This window comes from Alexandromys fortis, unplaced genomic scaffold (assembly GCF_014885135.2).
Source record: "Alexandromys fortis isolate MF-2015 unplaced genomic scaffold, M_Fortis_MF-2015_v1.1 scaffold_60, whole genome shotgun sequence".
In the NCBI taxonomy this organism is placed as follows: Eukaryota; Metazoa; Chordata; class Mammalia; order Rodentia; family Cricetidae; genus Alexandromys; species Alexandromys fortis.
Window position 1 is genome coordinate 8,989,856 of NW_026067946.1, and position 16,503 is coordinate 9,006,358.

A 16,503-nucleotide genomic window follows, 5' to 3' on the forward strand; every position below is an offset into this window, starting at 1 on the left:
CCTGCAGCTAGCCGGCTCTCATGAGAACATCCTGTTTGCTTGAGACCCTCAGGACCCTCTCAGGACCTGCAGCTAGCCACTCTCATGAGAACATCCCATGTTTGCCTAGGGAAACAGGATACATGTGCCAATCCTAAAATATCAGCAGTTTACAAAAGAAACAATCCCCCCTATGAAGGACCCCAGCTTAACTGCTGTAACATCATTTTACAAGGCTCTTGACAAACAAATGTAAGGGCAGAGTGAGGTCAGGGCCTCTGGCTGCAAAGCAGGATATTTATGACAGGACGTCTGTCGCCATACCATTTATGCCCCCTGCCCCATTCTAATCAGACCAATAACCATGCATCTCCTTCTGTAATTTCTTGGCCGCCCTCTTTCCTATAAAAAGACCTTCCCCCAGTCTGCAGGCGCGCAAGTCCTCCGAAAGACTTTGTCGCCCGCAGGTACCTGTGTTTACCCAATAAACCTCTTGCTATTTGCATCCGTGTGGTCTCGGCCTGTTCCTTGGCTTCAGGGAGTCTCCTCTCTAGGGAAGTCCTCTCCGAGGGTCTTTCAACCAGCTCTTCCTGTCCTTTAGGGCTGAGCAGTGTCCCTGAATCATAACTGTGGTGGGATAATGCTCTTGTATTCTGTAAAGATTTTCACTTGTGTTGGTTTAATAAAATGCTGATTGGCCAGTAGCCAGGCAGGAAGTATTGGCAGGGTGGCCAGACTAGAAGAATCCTGGGAAGAGGAAAGGCAGAGATGAAGTTACCAGCACTTGCAAGCCAGATGCAGAGGAAGCAAGATGAGAATGCTTTACTGAGAAAAGGTACCAAGCCTCATGGCTAAACATAGATAAGAATTATGGGTTAATTTAAGTTGTAAGAGCTTGTTAGTAATAAGTCTGAGCAATAGACCAAACAATTTAAAATTAATATAAGCCTCTGTGTGTTTATTTGAATGAATGGCTGAATGGCTGTAGACAATAATGTGCGATTCCCCTATATATGCTGTGGATATATGTTTTATTGCCATTGGTTAATAGGTTAATAAAGAAGCTGCTTTCAGTCAAAGGCTTAACAGAGTAATCCAGGTGGAAAATGCAAAGAGAGATGTAGAGAGAGAGTAGGCAGAGTTGAGGAGACGCCATGTAGCTGTCAAAGGAATCAGATGCCACCCTGGAACCTTACTGGTAAACCACGAGCCTCGTGGCAAATGTATAAAATAACAGGAATGGGTTAATGTAAGAGTTATTTAATAAGAAGCCCAAGCTAATAGGCTAAGAAATGTTGCAATTAATATAGTTTTAGTGTGATTATTTCAGGTCTGGGTAGCTAAGAAACAAACGAGTAGCCTCTGCCTACAGGACTGGGCAGGACAGAAACTTTTATCTACATTTAGACATTTTTTAGAGGTTGGAGTCTTCAGCCACCTCTGAAGCTCAGCAGCACAAGGATCTTAGATTTATATACTGTACGATTGCTGTTTTCTGCTTTTGTTGGCTTTAGAATAGTGCCGAATTTCTTTCTTCCTCTTTGTTCAAAGCAAACCACTGGTACGCTACCCTCAAAGAGGTAACCTTTTCCCCATTCGCACTACCAGAAATAATAGCAACTGTTAAGAACTAATGAACCCCCTACAGATATTTATGAAATGTCTCTGGGGTTCCTGGGCATTCCCTCATTCTCCTCAGGATCAGTCAGAATCATCTGTTTTGAAACAGAACAAGAATCTTTACTATCCCTATACCCTTTTCTTGGGACATAGGTTTTTTTCAGTTTTTTCAAAACTAAAAGGTAAATATTGTTTTATGTAGTAGCACCTGAAAATTAGACCCAAGCTGGTAAACACTTTTAAGGATTAATCAATGTCTGTTTTGGTTCTTTTGAATGGTGTGAAGGTAATTTTACCTGCTGTTACTGGCAGTCTATTTAATTACAATGCCTGCAGACGTGAAGACAAGTAGAAACACAAGTCTCAATTATGGTGTCAAGTCAAAGAGCTACTCAAGGTGTCTCCCATCAAGGGAGAGGATGGGGCAAGCCTTGCAGGTCATTGATTCATTTTATTATTGAAAGGACTTAATTCCCCTTTTATACGAGACCATTTTACACACCATGAAAAAGCAGAAAGCTGTTATTTGCTGGAGGTTCACACTGAGTTTTTAGCCGCTGGGTACCAGATCTAATCTAAGAAGATGACAGATGACTTTATTTCATTCATCCAGTGGCCCCACCAAGAAAGCACATAAATGTTCAGACCATCGAGAGGAACAATGGTTTTTGGACCCCACTGTACCCCACTGTTCTTACCTACCACTTAGCAGTCTCATTTTTATAGAAGACCCAGCTTGTCACCTCAACGACCTTGGGCATTTGAACGTGGCTTTGAAAAACTTCACAGTTTTTTTTTTTTCTTTTGAACCAAAATCTTAATTTATCAAGAAAGCACAAATGATTGAACTGGTTAAGTCCATCTGTTGCCAATTTATTTTCCATCATAAACAACAAAAGCAGATCCTACAACTTGTTGTGCCTAAATTGGATGAGGGGCAGTTGGAACCGAGTATGACAGCTGCACGATGGAGAGCCCCTTACCAGTGACAGACATACAGAGTGGGTGTTACTTCACCCTTGCAAGAGGCACTGCAACAGAATTTGTAGAATGAGTTTTGTGTCCTTGTGGGCTGGGACCAGCTAAGCCTGTCTCTAAGCTTGACTCTCCATAGTGACTCTGTCTCTGATCTTTCTTCCCTTCGGTACAGGGGAAACTGTAGGTCACAGGCTAAGTGTGTTTACTTGGATCCATTCCTCTGACTGGAGGTCTTCCGTGACTAGAAGGTGTGTGACCCTGGTAGTACAACAGAAAATCCCCCTCGAAAAATAACTAACTGATCAAAGGCTCCAAAAGCTGAGGCGAGGAATCACCTCTGAAGCCGTAGTGTTCTTAATTTGCAGAAGCGAGCATTTGCAGCGTGTGAAAACCGTCCTGGGGAGGGAGGGCACACGTTGACTTCCCTACACCTCCACAGATAATTGTCTGTGCTGATGTATCATTTTTTTTTCCTTCATGGGAAACTTCAGGGAAAGAGTGCATTCAGTGAAATGGAAAAAAAGAGAATGCAAAGATGTGTTTTTAATTACTGCGATGAAGTAAGCTGTGCAAAAAAAAAGGGGGGGGCTCTTAGCAGCTCTTGTGGTTAAATTTGGTGAACAATTTAGTCAGTCTGGGGAGGGGGTTACGCACAGAGTTATAAAAGAACAGACTTCCTTGGACATTAAATAGGCATCAGTTGTCAAGTAGCAAATTGCATGGCACTTGGAGCAGGGAAAAAGATGGGAGGGTATCGTCAGGCGGCTGTGCTGTGACCTCTCCCCGAGCCCACCCCTCTCTTGTCTCTTGAAGTATTCCATTCAGTCTCAGCTGCCCTCCTCTCACCCCAGTAGGGATAAGGAGGAGGAACAAATGTCCCTTCCTTTGTAGCCTGCCGTTTTAGAAGGGACTTGAGGTTGTCTTTGAATATATTTTTGTTTAAATTGCTTTCCCATGCAAATCTTTGTTCTCGATCTAATTTTGGTCATTTCTCTGCAATGCTCTTTCCCAAAACAAAAACAAGAATAGATGCTACTGCCACTGAGAAACTTGGTTTCCCCAACCCCCTAACTGTTCTTAAGCCTGTTCTCTTTTATATCTGAGAACTGTGGGAGCTTGGCCTGTTGAGCTAAGTGTCATCCCCTCTCCCCCATGATGCACCTGTCCTAAGATGTCCAGTGTAATTGTAGCCTAAAGTTTTGATTCCTGACAGAAGTGGTCCTTAAACAGCTGGATTTCCTTCTGGCTGTTCACTATTTTGTATTCTTCTCTGGCCCAGTTATGTTGGATGCTTTCCAAGTTTGAATGACCATTCAGAGTCCCTTGAGTGAACCTGTCACACTGGCGAGAATCATCTCTTGCATATAAATACTTAAAAATATCCCTTCATGTAGGTAATGTTTTTTTCATATGTCTGCATTCTTGAATCAAGAAATATTCCCAGTAGTGAGTGTATTGGGTCAAAGGTTATTAGTATTTTAATTTCTTGAGATAGTTTGAAGAGGCAGTATATTCTAGACTATGAGTGCCAAATTGACTTTTGATATTGTCAAAATCCAGCACTTTCATTACTGAATTCTGTTTGCAATCTTAAAAGTTAGAAAATGGTACCTGGTTCTTTTGAGTTTGCATCTCCTTAATAACTGGCAAGGGAGCATCCTTTCTAGTACATGTATTTGCCACTTGATCTATAATTTCAAATGCCATTTTATATAAGTTGAAGGAATATTGAGTTTATTGAACATTAAATAGGGAAGGAGAGAGAGGATAAGTAAGGAAATGGAAAAGGAGAGAGAGAGAGAGAGAGAGAGAGAGAGAGAGAGAGAGAGAGAGAGAGAGAGCATGTGTTCTAACAATAGCCATTGGCAGCTTGTGACCTTGCTCAGATATGAGCCCATCTTACAAAACCTGTCCCGATTTAAAATTAGATTAACATAGGGCCAGTCCAAATGCATAGGCTGTAGGAACCAAAGCCTTCTGTTTAGCTCTGCTCTGCTCCTTTGTTGTGAATGTGTTTAATGTTACCATATGTTCTCCTCCCTTTGAGATGGGCACCTTGCCATGTGTATAGCGCTTTGAGACTATTAATTACCCTGTATGAAGTAAGAGTCTCTTCTCAGAGGGCTCCAGTTCTCCACAAGATCTGGGTTCTAGTTTTGGGAGGCTTTAGAGGGGCTGCTTCTTATTTTGAGGCATGCAGTGGCAGCACACATAACTTCTGTGAGATTTTATGATAACTCGGCTCTCTACAGGGGCTGGAGAATTTGAAGAAGGCATTAGTCATTGGTGATCCTGTTGGAAAACTTAAAACTACTACCTGACTCCAGCTCTACTTGGGTATGTTTAGTATTGCTAGCATTTGTTGTTGTTTTGTTTGTGGCATTGATTGCTAATGAAGATCCACAGGCTAGAAGATCAGAGCAGAGTATACCCTGCTCTAAGTAGGACAGTCAGCGGGTGGCTTTGTTCAGTCACTCACTTCTTCAATCATTCATTAGTTCATGCATGACTCCAGCTCATGTTTATGGAAAAACCGATGGTGCCGGGCACCCTGCTAAGAGCTCAGGTTCAGGACGGTTGCACTAAGGAAATGCAACCATTCCCTGCCTGGTTTCCTGCTGCTGAGTCTTTGAAAGTCTTTGAAGTCTGCCCCCTTCCAAAGGAAGCAAACTTTCCTTAACAAACTAACCGATTAATCCAATGCCCTACCTGTCCCCTTTCCTGGGCACACACAAGCTGATAAGATTCTTGAGAGAGGGAAAGAGTTGGAGAAACACAAATGGCTTCAAGCTAGGGACTTGGAGGATCTGGAGCAGAATGCAGAAGACACAGAACCAGTACTAGCCAAAAGTCAGGCCTGTTAGAGCCCTTATTGGTTTGAGACGTCTGGAGGCGGATGATGGCCGTGATTGGAGACACAGTGGATCTGGTGGTAATGGAGAAGGCAGATTCATTAGAACCCTAACTTCATAGCTCCAAAGATGTATTCCTTCAATCTTCTTCAGTTAACCACTTCTGCCACTGTCTCTAGGTGGCAGTGTTTCCCCTTTAACAATGTCCGGAAATTTCGACCACATAGCTCTAATACCATGAGGTAAATCTGAAAACTGGACATAAATCTTCAAAATAGGAGGCTAGCCAAAAGAAGTCCTGCCACACACACACACACACCAAGTAATGTAGCTGTTTTTCTTCTAATTTATGGCCTTGGCTTGCTACCTGCAACCTAAAAACCCAGTTGACCCTGTCCAGTTGCCCCATGTCGAAGAGCCTGTGAGCCTGTGTGTTGCTAACCTAAAGAACCAGAGACCAGAATATGTCCCTCTTGGAGAGTAGCAGAGAAGACAAGCTTAGGTTGGAGTCAGAGGATCCTGTTTAGTACGTTGGTCATGCAAACATAATAAAGCCAAGTTATTCTTCAAAGTACAAAACCTTAGAGGATAAAAGATAGAGGTTCTTGCACAAGAAACAATAGAGTTGGAAGCCAAAGGATGTGGCTCTGAAGACATGGGGCAGTGTGTCTGTGAGGACGTGGACAGTGTGACTGATGACATGGACAGTGATTGTGAGGACATGGGCAGTGTAACTGAGGACATGGACAGTGACTGTGAGGATATGGACAGTGTGACTGAAGACATAGGACAGTGTGTGTGACTGAGGACATGGACAGTGTGACTGAGGACATGGACAGTGACTATGAGGACATGGGCAGTGTGACTGAGGACATGGGCAGTGTGACTGAGGACACGGACAGTGACTGTGAGGACATGGACAGTGTGACTGAGGACATGGACAGTATGACTGAGGACATGGACAGTGTGACTGAGGACATGGGCAGTGTGACCGAAGACATGGACAGTGACTGTGAGGACATGGACAGTGTGACTGAGGACATGGGCAGTGTGACTGAGGACATGGGCAGTGACTGTGAGGACATGGGCAGTGTGACTGAGGACATGGGCAGTGTGACTGAGGACATGGACAGTGACTGTGAGGACATGGGACAGTGACTGTGAGGACATGGACAGTGACTGTGAGGACATGGGACAGTGACTGTGAGGACATGGACAGTGTGACTGAGGACATGGACAGTGTGACTGAGGACATGGGCAGTGTGACTGTGAGGACGTGGACAGTGTGACTGTGAGGACGTGGACAGTGTGACTGAGGACATGGACAGTGTGACTGAGGACATGGGCAGTGTGACTGAGGACATGGGACAGGAGAGGATATGAAAACAGAGAAGAGAGCCAGGGTCATCTAACTCTGACTGTCAAGGATTATGACTGAGAACAGTTAAGCATGGATTCTGATTTTGAGATGAAATGTACATAGAAGGAAACAGAGGGTGGGCAGAGGTGACCGTCGCCATGGCAGAGGTGAAAGCACCCTGTATGCTGAGCCATTGAAGCTGTATTCTGGGAACCGTGAAAACTGGGGAAATCTGGTGCTGAAGACCATGTAGACAATTAATGTGGTGTTTGGCAAGAAGGCAAGGAGAAACATGGCGGTGACAATCAGCTCTCAGATACTATCCCGATATTCATACGCCTTATAGTACTTTCCTCCTCAATATAACCCACAAGTCAATTCAGTCTCTGCTTCAAGCTCTCACGGAAAACAGTGGTATGCGTTTTTTTTTTCCCTTTCTCTTTTTTCTCTTTTTCTTTTAAAGCAGGAAAATGATTCTTTGAACCAAAAAAGGAATTTTGGTAAACATCCTTCCTTGGATGCTTGCTCCCCGAGGAAACTAACACAGGCCCAGAGGGCTCAGAGACAGAACAGGGAGCAACAGGACACTGGCCTCAGGCAGCACCTCCAGACAGCGCTGAGTAAACAACCTCCAGAGGAGAGCAGTGCCTCCATGATGCATGCTGGGCATGACAAACCCAAGACAGTGGCAGACCTGGGGACATTAAGAGATTTCCTAGGAAAAAATGCCACTTGTCCTAGGAGGTTGTAGGCAGATCAGAAAGAGGGACTGTCCCTTCAGATCTGGGAACTCTATACAGGAAAAGTCTGGAGCCTATAATTAGGACCCATAACTGACTTTTTATTAAAGAAAGACATGGAAATTTTCAACTACTCCTAAAAATAGACACCAGTAGACCCATAACTCAGTTTCAAAGATGATGTGGCCAATTTTATTTCCTGTGCATCCCCCATTTCCCTTCAGCATTTTTGAAGTCCATCCTTGTTGTATTGCGTTTCTCTACAAAATCCTTCAAAATCTATCTACCGAGTATCTAGTAATCATTCAACCTTCTAATTGTCTCATAAATGTCACTTATTCTTCCTTTTTAAAAAACTGAATTTAAATCAGATATACCCACTATGATTGTTTTCCATGTATTTAAATCTGCGGGTTTTCCCATCTTTTTCTTTTTCTTTTTATTTCCTTCAGTGAATTTGTGGAAGAAAAATAAAGGATATAAGGACCTCTCTGCAACAGATTCATAGAGATCTCCAAATCTGTTTAATAAGCACACAACTACATTGCCTTTTTGCCTTCACTGTAGTTTGATATAACCAGGGTACTGGCTTTTGGCATGGAGCATAAGAAGAACAGTGGAAACCCACATGCCTGCCCATAGAGACCCCCCCAGGAACCACCACTATTACTTTTCTTTCCTAGTTGAATGCCGGGAGCATTTCTTTAACAAATAAACTTTTATATAAATCTCATTGGATAGCAGCGATTCTCAATTCTGGATATATGTTAGAAACCTCATGAAAGCTTTTAAAATAGATGGATGCCTGAGTCCTACCCTGGGTCAATTTATTTTATTTTATTGTTTTTAACTTTCTATTTTTATCTATCTATCTATCTATCTATCTATCTATCTATCTATCATCTATCTATCTAACAATCTTTTCTTATTTTACATACCAATCCCAGTTCCCACTCCTCCCCTTTCACGCTCCTCACCCCACCGTCTCCCCACCCTATCCCCATCCACTTCTCAGAGAGGATATGGTTTCCAATGGGGAGTCAACAAAGTCTGGCACATCACTTTGAGGCAGGACCAGGGCCCTGCCCCCTATATATAGACCGAACAGGTATTCCTTCATAGGGAATGGGCTCCAGAAAGCCAATTCATGCGCTAGGGATAAAGCCTGGTCCTGCTGCTAATGGTCCCACAGACAGCCCAAGCCTTACAATTGTCCTCCACATTCAGAGAGCCTAGTTTGGTCCTATGCAGGCTCCCTTGCTGTCAGTCAGGAGTCAGTGAGCTCCCATAGCTGTGTCTGTGGGTATCCCCATCATGGTCTTGTTCATATTATCACTCCTCCCTTTCTTCAACTGGACTCTGGGAGTTTGGCCCAGTGCTTAGCTGTGGATCTCTGTATCTGCTTCCATCAGATGCTGGATAAAGAAGGTTCTATGATAACAATTAAGGTAGTCATCAATCTGATTATAGGGGAAAGTCAGTTCAGGCACCCTCTCTTCAATTGCTTAGGATCTTAGCTGGAGTCATCCTTATAGATTCCTGGGAATTTCTCTAGAGCCAGGTTTCTTCCCCCCCCCCCCCCNCCCCCCCCCCCCCAACCCCAAGAGCCAGGTTTCTTGCTAGGCCCATAATGGCTCCCTCAATCAAGATATCTCTTTCCTTGCTCTCATCTCTGCCCTTTCCCCCACATCTCAGCCATCCCATTTCATCATGTTCTCCTCTTCCCTCCCAATCTCCCCTTCCCCTCCCCTTCCACTCTGTCTCCCTCCCTCCCCCCACATTCCCAATTTTCTCAGGAGATCTTGTCTATTTCCTCTTCCCAGGGAGGTCCATGTATGTCTCTTTTACGGTCGTCTTTGATACTTAGCTTCTCTGGGGTTGTGGTCTATAGGCTGGTTATCCTTTGCTTTATATCTGATTTTCACTTATGAGTGAGTACATACCATGTTTGTCTTTCTGGGTCTGGGTTACCTCACTCAGGGTGGTTTTATTTTTTCATGTTTCATCTGTTTTTCTGAAAATTTCAAGATGTCATTGTTAGAAATCTCATGAGAGCTTTTAAAATAGACGGATGCCTGGATCCCACCCTGTGCCAATTTAATCTGAACCACTGGAAGGGGGTTCAGAGCATTTAAAGCACAGAATTTTTTGAAAACCATGACATGTGATTCTAACCCATTAGCAGAGTCATGATTGATTGTGGGGTCAGCTATGAGGTTCCGTTTCCTCTTCTTCCTGAGGTGCTGAGCTGAAAAGTCCCTGTAGGTGTTTTATTTTGCTGAACAAGGATGTCAAGCAGTAGAAGAGTATCTGATTGGCCGTCAGGGTTCTTGGAGATAGTGTCACGAAGCCTGGTGTATGATCTTTCACCCTCCAGTTGCCTTTACAATACCGCTTTGGTGGCGCTTGTTGCCTAGTATGCGGTCTTAAAGCCCTTCATTGTAATCTTCTCAGTACAAGAGTGGTTCTGCCCAGAATGGAAGGCATTCTAAAGGAGCGCTCTGTGTCCCACTGACAGAAATGGCAGACACACTGTGGTTTTCACTAAGAGTTTTTGATGAACGAACAAGTAATGAAGCACAGCGGAAGATTACGGAAGTCGCTGTGCAGAGCAATTCTTTTAGGTAAGAGACTAAAGTGTAAAGAGAAATGAAATGAGGAACCAGCTACCTCAGAGGAAGCCAATGCGAGAGAGTTTCTTGTAGACTGGGCCTGGAGAGGAGAGTTATCCAGGGGACAGCCAGGCCCACAGTATTGTTATAATCATAAGTTACATGTAGTGCCCAATATTAAACAATTGCCCAAGTCCTGCACGAGTAGCGTAGGATGACCCGACTTGTGATCTAGTCCAGAAATTTTCAGGGTCATCTGTGAGTCCCTGGAAGTCCCTAAGAAGTCCCCAGGAACTCTCCTACCATGTATTATCCACCTTTTCCTTGCATTGATTGACATTTGCATTAGTGACACGAAGAATGATGGAGGATTTGGTACTTCAGTAGTTGACACCAAAGTAAACCAGGAACTACTGTGCTTTTTTTTTTTTTTTTTTGGCTGCCTTAAACATTGTTCTATTACTGTGAATAGACACCACGATCATGGCAACTCTTTGTTTTTAATTGTTCAGCTCTTTTTTTTTTTAAATATTTATTTATTATGTATACTACATCCTGCCTCCATGTATGCCTGCAGGCCAGAAGAGGGCACTAGATCTCATTATAGATGGCTGTGAGCCATCATGTGGTTGCTGGGAATTGAACTCAGGACCTCTGGAAGAGCAGCCAGTGCTCTTAACCACTGAACCAGCTCTCCAGCCCCACGGCAACTCTTATAAAAGAAAACATTTCACTGGGGCTTGCTTATACTTTTAGAGCCCATTATCATCACAGTGGGAGCCTGGCAGCGTGCAGGCGAGCATGATGCTAGGGAAACAGGAAGCCGCAAAAGAGAAACACTGGGCCAGGCTTGAACTTTTGAGACCTAAAAGCCCACCCCCAGTGACACACTTTCTCCAACAAGGCCACATCTACTCCGCCAAACCACACCTCTTAATCCTTCTAAGTAGTGCCACTCCTTGATGGCTAAGCGTTTAAATATATGAACCTATGGGGGCCATTTTTACTCAAACCACCACACTGGTCATATGCTTACAGCATTTTAAAAAATGACATTTTGTAACATTTTGTGGTATCTTCTTCAATTTCTTTATTTAACGACTTAAAGTTCTTGTCATACAGGTCATTCACTTGTTTGGTTAGAGTTTCTCCAACATATTATTTCTTTCTTGGCCTACTTATCATTTGTATATAGGAGGGCTACTTTTTTTTTTTTTTTTTTACTTAATCTTGTATCCCGCCACATTATTGGAGGTGTTTATCAGCTGTAGGAGTTCCCTGGTAGAATTATTGGGGTCACTTATGTATACTATTATATCATTTGCAAATAATGAAAGGTTGACTTCTTTCCTTCCAACTCGTATCCCCTTGTTCTCCTTTTGTTGTCCTACTGCCTTAGCTAGAACTTCAAGTGCTTTAATGAATAGATATGGAGAGAGTGGACAGCCTTGCCTTGTTTCTGATTTTAGTGGAATCGCTTTGAGTTTCTCTACATTTAGGTTGATTTTGGCTATTGGCTTGCTGTAAATTATATTTATTATGTTTAGTTAGCTTGGTCTGTTTGAGGGGCCCCTGGCAGTGGGACTGGGATCTATCCCTGGTGCCTGAGCTGGGTTTTTGGAACCCATTTGCTATGGTGGGATGCCTTGCTCAGCCTTGATGCAGGGAGGAGGGACTTGGTCCTGCCTCAACTTAATGTGCCAGGCTTTGTTGAGTCCCCTTGGGAGGCCTTATCCATTCTGAGAAGTAGATGGGGTTGGGGTTGGGGTTGGGGAGAGGTAGGGGTGGAGCAGGAGGAGGGTTGGGAGGGGGAACTGTGGTTGGTATGTAATATGAATAAAAAATAAAACAATAGCAAATAACAAATAAACACACACACACAAAAGAAAGAAGAAAATAAAACAATACCCTGAGAAATTCTGTCAATGACCAAAGTTGAACTTTCAAACACAGGTTAGAATCTTGGAAATCATGTATCCGTATTGTTTTGATGGATGCAGCCCACATAAATAAAAGGATTTGGGTTCTTTAATAATACTGAGGAATGCAGAAGAGGTCCTGTCATCAAACAAGGGATTAAAGGCCATCGCCCCATCCCATTATCTCATTGTTCAGATGGAAGAAACTGAGACAGAGAGGCCAGGCATTAAAATTACTGAAATAAGTTATTAATATTAGAAGTGATACTACTTTATTTTTTCCCAGAAGAAAGCACATTTTGACAAACCCAGTAAGTCTTTCTTAGAAATGTTTCTGTTGGGTGTTCTCATGACCTGTCAATGCAGCTGTTGTCAGTGAAATTCTAAGCTTGAATAATGTATAGCTTGGTGCAGCTTCCAGAAACAGGTGATGTACCTTGGAATGTCTAAACTCTAAAATCTTCAGATTGGTCTTAAGAATACATCAGTTTGGAAAAGTAAAGAAGAAAATAGCATCTAGAAGAGGGGTGATAGCAACTGAAAAACTTATAACTTCTGCTAGTTAGAGCTTGTTAGTGTCTAAGACGCCATAAGAAGTCAGAATCCCGACTTTCAGCCTAGGTGAGTATAGAAAACAGGTTAGGAATGAAGTCTTTTTCATGATGAGCTGAAATGGGTGAGTGCTGGGGTAGGGAGCTAGGTGCGTGGAGAGGATACATCACAGCCTGGGCTGACCAATGTAATACTGTGGGATGAATGATGCTGAGCTCAAGCCATGCAAAACTGGTAGGTCCTGGCAAAGAGACACAGAAAGCTAAGTGCTTGAGGGAACGGCAGAAGGAGGGGGCAGAAGGAGGGTGATGTAGGTTTCAAGTCAGTATTGCTGATGTGCGCATACAGTGTATCGTTACCCAGACTCATCAATCATCTAAAATGACAGTGACCTAGATTTTCCTGATAGATCCAGAATAGAGGGTCCTGCACCCTATAGGTTCCCATGCTAGCCCCCACTAGCCATGTTTCCTCCATTCACAGCTGAGATCTTTGGGGCTTCTGTCTACTTTAGGTTGCCCTCTATGTAGAGGCCCCCAGATTTCTCTATACAAACAACCTCCATTTTGTATCTAGTCCAGGTTTGTCCCTCTGAGAGTATATGGGCAGCAGTGTGACTTCTGAGTGTGAGATAGCTGCTAGGGGTTGGCTCCCTGAAGGGAGTATGGGTAGAGCTTGACACATTGTCTATACACTCAAGCACAGGAGGCTCCCTCATGGCATAGATGGGCCGAGGGTCATGAACTGGCTAACCACACACTGTCTTATCCCTCCAAAACTCTCAGAGGATCCTGGGTTCTAAGTATACATTTGACCTTCTCCAGTTTACTGCCTCATTCTGGTCAGGGCGAGAAGACAGAAGAACGTAGCCATCTGGCTGCAGGATGGCATGTGTACTCTTGTCTGGAGTTCTACGATGTTAAGGCAAAAGCTGTCCCAAACTCTTGACAGACATTGTGGCTAACCTCTAACACCGCCCTACTCAACATGAACCGTGGCCTCTGTCCCCAGTCACTTCTTATCTAGGAAATGAAATTACAGGGGCATAACCTGGTTTTGCCTTGTGAACTCTTAGAGAAATAAACATGCTTGTATCTAGGCATTACATTAAAGGAATCTGTGAGCCATTAAAGCAGTCAAAAAGGTCAATTAGCTTCCCCCTGTTGGGGAAAGAGCTGGACTTTGAGCACAGCTTGTGAACTGTGCTAGGAGACACTGGGCACAGAGTGGACATCCTCTTCGTATTCAGGGTGACTGCATGCTGCTGTGGTTGGAATTGCTCCTCTCCTTCATTCTGAAGAGAGGCTACCCCAGGGGATAGCCTCTGACTCATCTGCAATTTCCAGGGAGGCAACCCCTGCTATATCAGTTTCAGATGCAGAGGAATAACCCAGAAAAGCTGATTTCTTCAACCAGCATGCTGGGCGCACTCCATACATTGGAGACAAGCCTGCTGACTCACCCTCCTAAAGGCAGATGGCCCAATTAACACTCAGAACAGTAGCTGCTGCTGGGAGCACAGATATGGCCTTCTAAATCCCTGCAAGTTACTCACAAAGATGGCTGCCATTGTGCTTCTACGGTGTCTCTAAGTACTTGTCATTATTTGCTCACTGAGACTTAAATGTAGACAGCACTGCTCTGAGCCAATACTGCTCTAAGTACTTTAACCTGCTAGTGCATATAATCATCATGTAAACCTGTATTGTAAGCATAATAATAGATTCTCTTTTACAGCCGAGGAATCCAGGCCATGCAGTACTTAGGAAGATGCTTAAGTGTATACAACTGGATTGTAGCGACCTGGGGACATGAGCTTGGACCATTGGCCTCTAGGTTCCAGATCCTGTCTGGTTTGCTCTTTTTGAAAGCTGGTTAGTGCAGACTTTGCTGTCCTATTTCATTGATGGGGAATGTGGAGTCAAGGCTTCCAGGTTTGCCAGCTTTCCAAGGTAAGCCTGTTGGCTCAGGCATGCCACTGTTGAGAACGAGGAATCACTTTACTAAATGGATTGCACTGCTGAGTCACTCCGGATCCTTTTCTGAAAATTCCAAATGAACAGGAGTTTGTCAAGCACTGAAAGGATCGACACCAGAAAGGCCAGGCTTGCCCTTGGCATTTCCTTCCTAGGGTCCGACCAGATGGAAGAAGCTGAGGTCACTTCTCAAATGTCTTGAGTCCTGTGACCAGGCAGGATGGAGATTTGTGAGGAACGGTATCACCCCTGTTCCCTGCTGATCTTGGGAACTTTGGGGAATAGGGTCAACAAAGCCCTAGACAAAGCCAGGCAACATGAGATAAATAATTCATTGCGGAGTGGAAAGATCACAGGATTTAGATTGGCATCCCTGACTTAGGCCGCCTCCATCATTTACTTCACCATGGAGTCTCCACTTCTGTGCAGGTGAGGGGTTCACAGTGAGGGTGGACAGAGAGCGAGCTATCCCAATGAATCCTAGGTTCCTTTCTGTTTCTTGTCTAGAGTCTGATGTGGGTTTTGGAGAGACCTTCCAAAATCTCCCTCTGCAGGTATTTGGCTAGTAGAGAGGGTGCCCTGCCAGCTCTCCATCCCCTGGTCTCCGGAAAGCAAAGACCTCCCTGGCACAGCCCGCTGAGCCTACTGACGCAATGGCTCTGGATGAAGGCCCAGCTCTGCCTGGCCCTTAGCCTGGGTTGCTTTAAGCCAAAACACAGGAGCCAAGAGCTTGCCTGGGGATGTCCAGAGGCTTATGGTCACCTCTCCTCTTCAGAGCATTCTTCTCCACACTCCAGGGGACACTGAGACATTTACAGATGCAAAATGGGACAATTTATGCCACGTTTCTCCTCCCTTTTTCTCAATGGTTTAATAATGTGTTATGATGTAAAAAACCAAAAAGGATAAACAACCGTTCCTGAGTGGCATCAGACTGGGCAACTGGTCCCTTGGGTTAGGGTTGTACAGGGCTAGGGCGTTAGAACTTCTCAGGTGTTTTGTTTATTCTTTAGAGGGGAAACAGGGGCTCTGGGGGTCTAACACTTCCAAAGCATCTTTGTTGACTTCCTGGCTCAGAGGTTCTGGAGGGACCTGGAGCATATGCTCCGCATTGATTCACATTTACATACTTTTCTGTATCCATTATCTCACCTCATTAGGGCTTGGAAGGGGAAGTGGACCCGAGTGTGTCAACAGCATGTGCTTTCCTGAGCCCTGTGGAGAATTGTCCCACACGGTAAATGAAACAGTTGCAAGGGCTGGCCAGGGACCTGCAGGGGCGCGGGCGTCTCCGGGCCGAGGCCCAGCAATGCCTGGCCGTTTTCAGAGGGTCCAGCTGTGCCAAGTCACATGTCTCCTCCGTAAGGGAGCATCCCAGGCCAGGCGGCTCTGTGATTGATGAGCCTGCCTGAACTCCAAGTGCCTCACAGGGCTTTGGTTCTCCGCATGCCTGCCTTCCTTGAGACAAGAAGCAAATGGTTAAAGTAAATCATATCCTTCCTTCTTTGCTGGGGGGAAAGGCTAAAATTGGCTATCCTTTAAAAGAGGGCATGGTCAGTAAACTATCATTTATTTCTTAATGAAACAGAACACAGGGGGACCTCTGTGGTCAAGGTTGATCAAGAAGTGTCTGGCATACTGTGGTGAGAGATGAGTGAGACCCGACTTGCTCGAGTCACCTTCAGGTAGGTCTCAGATCTATGCACACGTTAATATGCCGTATTACTACCACTCCGTATCACCCAGCAGCCCTACTGAGGACTGTCTCAAACATCTGTGGCCAACGGATCCTCAGGGGCCTCTTTCTCGTTTCTCCCCTGAGATGTCTTTTCACCTCCTTAGTGGACTTGACCCTGTCACTCATGCGTCCAGATGACTCCTCTGAGGCTCAGTTTCTTCATCTGTTAAGAAAGTG